Raw genomic sequence first — 7,762 nt, 5'->3', positions numbered from 1 at the left:
TAGCCGTACAGAATGTACGAAACATTCTATCTATCTACTGCCGTGTCGCGACAAAACGCTGTAACTAGAGTTACATTGTTTTATCGCTATAAGCATTTTTGAATTTCCCGCCACCGATATTAATGTTCACCAGACCCAGCATTGAGCTGAGTCAAATACTTTTGAAAATATACCAAAGAGAATTTCAATGTAAGTAGGAAATTAGCCGGTCTGTGGCGACTTTACGGTTCTTTTTCTCAAAACTGCTCCGCCAAAGTTACAGCGTTTTGTCGCGACAGGGCAGTCTACCTACCCAAATCAGCACCCCTCTCTATACTCTGGCGACGCTATAGCAAACACTTTAAATTCTTCCCCACGGCGAAAAATGAATAACGTCTGGCGCGTGTGATCCGTGAATGAGTACCATCTGCCATCAATTTCCCCATGCATGGCAGGGATGTGGTGACGCTCTTGAGAAAAATCTATGTATTTTAGATCTTTGCTACACACTTGTCGTACTTTTGAATTAAAACCTGAACGAGCAATGCATTTGCATGTATTTAACTTATGCCGCCTGCTGTTAGCTTCTGTATTAAGCAGGGTTGGAAAAAATAGTTAAAAAAAAAAAGTGCTTAAAACACGAAAAAGGTGTTTAAAATGTTTCAAACATGTTTTAAAACACACACGAAAAAGAAGAAAATGTTTTAAACATTTTGAACAGTTTAAAACATGATTTTAAACATATATTTCAAAATCGGGTAACAACTTATTTGTTAAGATTTCTTGCTCTTTACTAGCAATCAGTGATGTTATTCTAATTCCTTAACAACCGATTCTGTATATATACATACATATTATACACACACACACACACACACATATATATATATATATATATATATATATATATATATATATATATATATATATATATATATATAGAGAGAGAGAGAGAGAGAGAGAGAGAGAGTAGATGGATAGGTAGGTAAATAGATATAACTCTCTTAGGAAACAAACCGTACAAGGTAGACAAAAGCAGTTTTTTACTGGATATCACAAATGACAAGAAGAGACCTACACAGCATTCTAATACAAGGTGGTGTGACGAAATCAGATACTACTGCAGATATCTAGGAAACAAATTACCCAACATAGATGGTTGTCAATAAGTATTGGAAAGACTTATTCCAGTAATGGATCGGCAAGTGTTGATAATGTGTATGCGTTTCAAATACACGTAGACCTAAATAACCCTCATCCCTACACTCATGTGATCCCAGTTTTCATTCTTGATATCTGAGCATTTGAGATTACGAAATAAATCGCTTATACTTTGTTTCTCGGAATCATATGTTTAACCCTTTAGCTGTGAGAATTTCTAAAAACAAAGATAGCTAAATTAAAATTTACTGTTCCTGAGTATAACTGGGTAAAAGTTACTGTTATGTCTGGTTATAACAAACGGTTCTGCGAACTCGGAATATTTAACAACCGGTTCTAGCGAATCGATCGGAACCGGCTAAATAGCACCACTGCTTGTAACCGATCTCTTCATTTATTTTATCCCTGTTAAGACTACAATGTGTTGGGTACAGAATATTTCAGTATAGATTAATAATTCTCAACTTTTTTCATATCACGATTTCCTTTTATTACACCCTCTTCCCAGTAACTCTCATAAGTACTTCCTTGGTTAAAATAAGCTTCTTAAGTAGATTTTAAAATCTACCTACTATGGCGAGGTGTTGAAATAAAAGTCCTCACCACCCTCTACACATGGTGAAATAGAAGTCCTCACCACCCTTGTCTGTAGAGAACGGGTTGAGGAAGAATGATGAAACTTGAAAGTGATCTGACACATCAGATGGTGCTATCAAGCATCATGGCGGCCATCTTTGATTGCAATTCGAAATTTCAAAAGCAAAGGGAGTCATTTTACATGTTTTAAGGTTAGAATTTTACCAGAAATACGCTTGTGCGGTTATTTTAGCCCTAAGACAAGTCATTTCAAAGTTACTGTTTCTGCATGTTTCCTATTATGTTTTTAGGGACTAAACTCACGTATGGTGAGGCGGGTGAGATTTTAGTTGCAAAATTTGATTACTATTTCAGAATACTGATGCTAATAAAATTATTTTAAAATAATAAATTTTAGAAAAGTAATATTTGGAGCACATTTCGCGTTGTGTTAACTTTAGAATATTTTCTGCAAGCCTATGTAATTGGTTCCTTTTTTTCAAGCCAATAATTTATTGAAGAAAAGTAATGTTTCGGGCATTCAGAGCACAATGGATCCAAGTCCATTTTCAATAAGGTTCAGTTTTACTCAGGAAATGAATTCTATTTCAAAACGTAATATCTTCACAGTCAAGAGTCCGAAATAAATGTAACTAAAACCACGTAAAATGGCGTAGGATAGTTTCATATGACAGCCGCTAGACAGGGGCATCAGTGGGGCAGGAGGCAGCCGCCTCCAACCCCACCCTGAATCTCAGATTTTGGGGACAGTAAGAGTTTTAGAAACCTTTTGATAAGCAAAGTCTAACAGAACAAGTTTGAGGTCCTTACCAGGGTTACCAACCGTCCCGATTCTGTCGGGACTGTACCAATTTGACTTTATTTGTCCCGACCGGACATTCGTCGGGACGCATATTGTCCCGTTTTATCGATTTTCAAAGTTAATTAATATTTTACTGGGCCATTTTTACAAAGAAATTACATTCTTTTACATGCAGTTTTATGTACAGAATCACTTGTAACAAATGTGTGTTTTAATTTGGCTAATAAAAAAATAGCAGCTCGTCTTTAATTTATAGTTATTCCCTAATTGTTTGAGTTGATAATCCAGCCGATTATGATGATAGTATATTCCATGCAGTACTAAAAATGTTGTTTTTGCAACCTCTTTCAACATTGCTTACGTTAAATAAATTACAGTTACTTTGATTTGAATTTTTTTGCATGATAATAGCCAAAGAATAAGACTTGATTTCAGTAATACTTTTTGTCAAAAATTCCTTAACAATGTTATGCACTCATTTGTGATCAAAAAAATCTATACAGTTTTCTCTCTAAACTTTATTTATATTAAATAAATTACAGTGGTTTTGAATTTGTTACATATATTGCTTATACTTACTGATGAGCAGTGGGTGGGAAAATCAAAAAATAAGGTGACGCATTCATTTAGGCTTGTGTTATTCAGCTGATTATTTACATTGTTTTCAACGACTCGCCGTATGTGGTTTTCTCGGGGGATGGGGGGAAGCGGGTTCCAACACCGATTGTTCCGTCCCGATTTTTTCTTAAGAGAAGTTGGCAACCCTGGTCCTTACACCGAATAAATACGGAGGAAATAATAATGATCAAAACTGGAACGTTGCTTAGGCCCAATTTCCAGAATTTTAAGCAGACCGAAACTCAAAAATAGATCCACCTTTGAAATCCTAGGCCAAAAAGTAAACAAGAGAGCAATTTAGGCCTATAGTTCCTTACGGTCAATAGAAATGATCGGTATTTATTCGGTATAAGGACTTCATTTATTTTTCTGTGGATTTTGCTCAGCAAAGGGTTTCTAAATCTGCATTACTTCTCACAGCATCTGAAATTGAGGCTAGGGGGCGGATGACTTCTAAACGGCTTAAAGTCAAAGGCTTTTTAAGGATACTACATTTTCTTCTAAGCTTAATGAAGTGGAAAGTGAGGCTTGGGAGGCCTTTCGAGAAGTGTGCAGTAACTTTCTAGGGAATCATAAGTCACCTGATTACAAAGACATTATGGGCAGGTTAATTACTTCATTTCGTAACATGGGATGTAATATGTCCCTAAAGTTACACTTCCTGCATTGCCACCTGGACTTCTTCCCTGAAATGTACAGCTTGGGGGAGGTCTCTGACGAACAGGGGAAAACGTTTCACCAGCAAATAGCTACCATGGAGAGGCGCTATAGTGGTAAATGGAGTGTGAATATGTTGACAGACTTCTGTTGCAATGTGACACGCGAGATATCCTGTAGTAATTACAAGAGGAGTAGGAAAACCAAGTGAAACGTAAGTGTTTAACTTTTTATGCAATTTTATCTGCATAATTTATATTGATATTTAAATTATACCGTGCAAATTATTATGGGTGGAGAATAGCATCTTTGGGCGGATATTGAAACACCTCCCCCCTCCTCCCTGAAAACTGGTACGTCCTGGAGAAAAACAGGTTACGGATTCGAACTCAGGAGCTTCAAACCTATAGGAATCACCTATTTTCGTTCGTGGGAGCGAAAAAAAGTTTCATTTTGCCGACCAGTGCTATAGGTATTGACCAAAGTGGTATTCCTGAGATTTGGGTTGAAAGTGAAATATATATAGCGAAAATGTTGTCAAGAGAATGTTAGAAGGGAAACCTGTACGGCGATCAATTCGAGCTCATATACTGACACTTCATGCATTGTTTGGTCAGCAAGTGGAATGGCACTCCAGGCACGAAAAAGACCTTTCCACATGCAACAAATCTATGGGAAGCGTGGCATAAAGGAGACAGTGAAGAAGTATCCTTAAAGAATAATCAATTCAACACTGCCTTGGTTGAAGAAAACACGCTTGAAAAGCTTGATGAATTCTGTGAAAAAGGATGTTCAGGGAATCAACGTCCAACTTTAAAGTTTGTGAAGAACTACATGTGCATGGTACTTACAATGCTGGCTTTTTAAAGAGCAATTCGAAGTCGTGACTGGGATCTAAGGCTAGTGGCTTTGGAGGAGTTCACAGTTTTTTTTTTTTTTTTTTTTTTTTGCCATGAATATGCGAAACTACAGTGCATTATGTGCTTGGCATACGGCTGAAATGAAATTCTTAAAGACGTCAGATAAAAAAAACTAGGTCCAATATTAGGAACGAGTGGGCTGCAAATAAATCTGAAGTCCCATTTTGTAATCTTCCGTCTGATGAAGCTCTTGAACAGGAAATCCGAAAAATGAAGGTAGCAGGTGGAGTAGTAGGCATAACACAAAGGCATAACTTCTTTTTGGTAACATCTGAACTAGCTAAGATTTGTTCAGAATTAACAGAACGTGTTCCAAGTGTTCAGAAGGAAAGAAAGACTCATCATGAGGTAAGCCGATCGAAGTCATCTCGCTACCAAAAGAATTTGACCAAGATGACTCTGACTCTGTGTGCCCAGAATTTTGTAAACCCTTTCAAACATGAAGGTAATGACCTGATCAATCTTGTAACAATGACTGTCGCACCACCTGAGGTTGTCAATGATATCACTTCCATGCCAGTCCAGGGATTAGCACAGCACAAGTCTTTTGCAGAACACCGGATAATGCTACGGACAAGAAATTTTTGGGATACTCTTCCCCAGAAGAAACTTTAACTGTTTAGTTCGATGCGAAAGAAAGTAAAAGTGCAAACTAAAGAGGGGGCAGTGGAGGTTACGGAGGACAGAAAATTGTTTGCTAGACTTGTCCTTTTGTGTCGAGCACGAACAGATTTAAAATTAGATGACTGTATCGGTATGTATGAGCTGAGTGTCGTTCCAAGATCTATTTTTTGCAGTGATGGGTCCATGCATCGTATACAAGTTAAGAGCAAGCTCCTTCATCATTTAGTAGAGCTTCAAGACAAGGAAACATGAGAAAATCCTGATGAATCACAAGTTGCAGCTTCTGACAGTCCAGTAATGTCAGTTGCAATCGTACATGGAATTGCAGAGCTCAATTCTCTGAAGTTGGACAATAATGCAAAGAATGTGGCAAATCAGTTCTGCAGAAAAATCTTTCGGAAATATGGGCATTACTCTGAAGTTCATGTTGTATTTGACACGTATCTCGAAAATTCATTGAAATATGCTTGTCCTGACCATCGTCAACATGGAAAACCACCTGTTCAATATAAAATTGAGGGTCACACCAGCATCAAATCAGTTCCCATTAAGAAACTGCTTTCACATATAAAGACTAAGGCATCCCTGACGGAGTATTTAAGTAAAGAACTAATCAAAAAGGCTAATGATGACAATAAAAACATCATTGTGTCCTACAAGGATACTGCAGAAGCTTCAAAGTTAGTTGTATCAGATTTGAAAACTACTCAAGAAGAGGCTGACACGAAAATTATCTTGCATACCCTACATGCCACTGGAAGAGGTGCAAAAGACATAAATGTGTTCTCCCATGACACTGATGTATTAGTATTGCTCATTAGTTGGTATCCACAGCTCCCAACGAAAACATTATTTTTTCTCATTTGACCTAAACTTCGGAAAGTTGAGGTAGAGAAAATGTATGCGAAACTGGGACCACAGCGAGCAAATGCACTGACTGGAACGCATGCTATATCTGGTACTGACGTCACTGGTCCTTTCTCTGGAAAAACAAAAACTGCTTTTTGGAACCGCTTCATGGAAGCAAATGAATGAGTGCTTCACGCACTTTCATCTCTTGGCAGAACTTTGCATGTTCCAGATGAAATCTACAATGGTTTGGAAGAGTATATTTGTTCAATGTTCTTACAAGACCCGAAGCTTCAAAAGTTAAGTGAAGTAAGATGGTGGTTATTTAAAAAAAAAAAAAAAAAAAAAAAAAAAAAAAAAAAAAAAAAAAAGTTGAAGGGTCCAGTCTTCCTCCAACTTTAGCTTCATTTCGTCCTGCAGTTAGAAGAGCACATTTGCAAGCAATGATTTGGAATACATCAGATATTGATACACCTTGCCTCCCATCTCCATTAGAATGTGGTTGGAAGTTGGAAAATGGTCAGTTTGTTCCAGAGATGATTCAGCTTCCCTGTGGATCTCTAAAAATTCTCTCATCCACACGATGTTCGCGTGTACAATCACGTTGTGCGCCCCCCTGTAAGTGTTTCAAGAATGGAATTCCATGTACAAAGATTGCAGCTGTTCTGGAAATGAACAAAATTGTGACAATCCTTCAAATGAGGAATGTGAACAATTTGATGACAGTGATGAAGAGTTTGACGAAAATGACAATGAGTAAAGGACACAGAAAATGGAAACTATTAGTCTTAAATACTGTATATTATGGTATAATTATTTAGTAGAACAATTAACAATTCATAAATGATTCATTTCAACTTATAACTTAGATATTTTACATATCGTATTGACTCATCAGAATAAAAATTTTTAACGAACACCTGGATTTTTCGAACACAATACAAATTTCCTCATGGATGTACAATTTCTAATTTCACGTTACAGTCAGGTTCATTAACGTGTTCCGTGTGCAGTTTGATGATCAAATATTGCGGGTATTTTCAACTTTTCAAGTACTTCTTGAAGAACACGAAAAGCAATGGTAGAAGTCTGAGGTCCGCGATCTTGATTCCCCGGCATATTAGCCAGTCGCGGACCTCAGACTTCCACCATCGCTTTTCTTATTCTCCAAGAAGTACTTGAAAAGATGAAACCACCCGCAATACTATTTTTTTCTGATAAACAGAAAACAATTTTTTGTTTTAATAAACATAAAACATTTTTTTCAAAAATCGGCTTTTGCGAAATACCTGGAAAACTATTGTATTTAGCGTACAATGTGTAATAACATTAAATATAGCTTTAATATAGACCTACATTTTTTTAAAAAAAGAGCATCAAAATCGGATCAGAGGTAAACGAGATACAGCGGTTCTTAAACTTAGCTTGGTCGCCATCTTGAATTCGCCGCCATATTGGCCAGTCGCGGCCCTCAGACCTTCACCATCGCTTTTCGTGTTCTGCAATATGTGCCCGAAAAGATGAAACCACTCGCAATACTTAACCATCAAACTGC

This window comes from Thermobia domestica, chromosome 8 (genome assembly GCF_964235325.1).
Source record: "Thermobia domestica chromosome 8, izTheDome1.hap1.1, whole genome shotgun sequence".
NCBI classification, from domain to species: Eukaryota; Metazoa; Arthropoda; class Insecta; order Zygentoma; family Lepismatidae; genus Thermobia; species Thermobia domestica.
Note: the sequence above shows the minus strand (reverse complement) of the source record.